Here is a 1,681-nt window from a genome sequence, read left to right on the forward strand (position 1 = left end):
TGTAGGCCAGACTGGGTAAGGCTGACAGATTTCCATAGTGATTTCCTCTAAAGGTTAGAGAAAGGAATGTTCCACTGGTTCAATATCCAGAATGTGCATTCTTCGAGTCGTGATGATAGTTCAATAAATAATCATTCTTGGCAGAACATTCCACAAAAACATCTATAGAATGCACGGTCCTTGTTTCAGTCAGTGCTTTGAAACACTGACACTGTCAAGTTCTGGATCACAGAAACAACATTTTGTTCAGTTCAAGAAGATTAGATGGTTAATCCCAAACTGGAAATGATATATGGCCTAACTGGCTGCAGCAGGGGCTGTGAAATACGGAGGAGTGTGCATGAAATGACAAGCCAGTGATGTTACTCAGTGATGGGTGTTTAAATTATTCTCAGATTAATTGTCCTGACAGAGACAATTCATTGATGAGGATAATTCAATGACTCTCTCATTTGAATGAGCTCATGCACTTCAATTTTAGGTTACTGAGTAAGGTTCTCTCCCCATCCCATTTTGTCCCTCATGTAAATATCGTCACCTTTAAAGTAGCCACAGAAATGAAAGAGACTTTTTCTCATGCATGTTTAATGAAAAAGTTCAAAACTGGAGCCTCACTTGCTATAACGAATCAGTTTCTTTCCATATTTAATACCTTTTCTTAATGTAGAGGCTTGCCCTGTTCAGGAGGGAGAGTATCTGTCTTTGCTCAGCACCTCATAGATCACAAGCAGCAACTGCTCATGACCTTCCATCCACTTTTTGACATCACAGATTACAACTGAGTATCTGATCTTTGTCTCCCCACTGTTGATTGAGAAGCTAGATTTCAAAACCTGGGAAAGTTAATACTGAACCATGAAGCTGGAATTAGTGCAAATGCCTGTCCCTAGAAGCTGGCCTAGCACTGGATGGTGGACACAAGCAATCCTGTGCAACTTTCAGTGGGAACCATAATTAATCGTGAGGAAGTTCAAACCGCAAAGGCAACAGCTGTAAGACATCTGGGACGTTTTATGAAAATGGCAAAGCTTCCTGATAATTTACACACTGAGTAAATTATTAGCCCCCTTCAGCACCTCTTGTCAGTCCAAATTGGCTCATCGCATTCTCAGGTTTAATCGATGGGACAGTATTGAAATGCAGATGAAAGGAGCATTGGGAGAGCAGTAGCTTGCAGACAGGAGCTGTGAAGGATATGAGAGCCAGCTGAGGAATGGAGAAAACTATTCCTGCTGGGAAGACAGTTGAGCACACTATGTGAGGGAGTAGAAACCAAGCTGCCCTAGTCTCCTTCCCCATCCCCTTCTTTCATTTCCTCTTGTTTAAATTTGTCAGGGAGTGTTGCCCCAATCCAGTGAAGTTTTGGTTCCCTGTTCTACTCAGAGTGCTGCCACACAAAGCACTTTGCACGCACCCAGTTAATTGAAAGTGGCGTAAGGTCAGCTTAAATGTCCTGTGGGAATATTAGTAAAGGGGAGAGTGATGGGTTGGAGAGGTGAAAGGGGCTAGATGGTAAAACAGTCAGCTGTAGGCAGGTGTGGTTAGGTAGTGGGGTTAACTAGGTCTGGGTGGGGGTGCTGTAAGGCCTCAGGGACAGGGTGCTGGGCTGTCATGCTGTCAGGCAGGAGGTGGGGCTTGGTCGGTGTGCTGTCGGGCAGGAGTGGGGGGGGGGCCGGGTCGG

This window comes from Rhincodon typus, chromosome 31 (genome assembly GCF_021869965.1).
Source record: "Rhincodon typus isolate 14 chromosome 31, sRhiTyp1.1, whole genome shotgun sequence".
NCBI classification, from domain to species: domain Eukaryota; kingdom Metazoa; phylum Chordata; class Chondrichthyes; order Orectolobiformes; family Rhincodontidae; genus Rhincodon; species Rhincodon typus.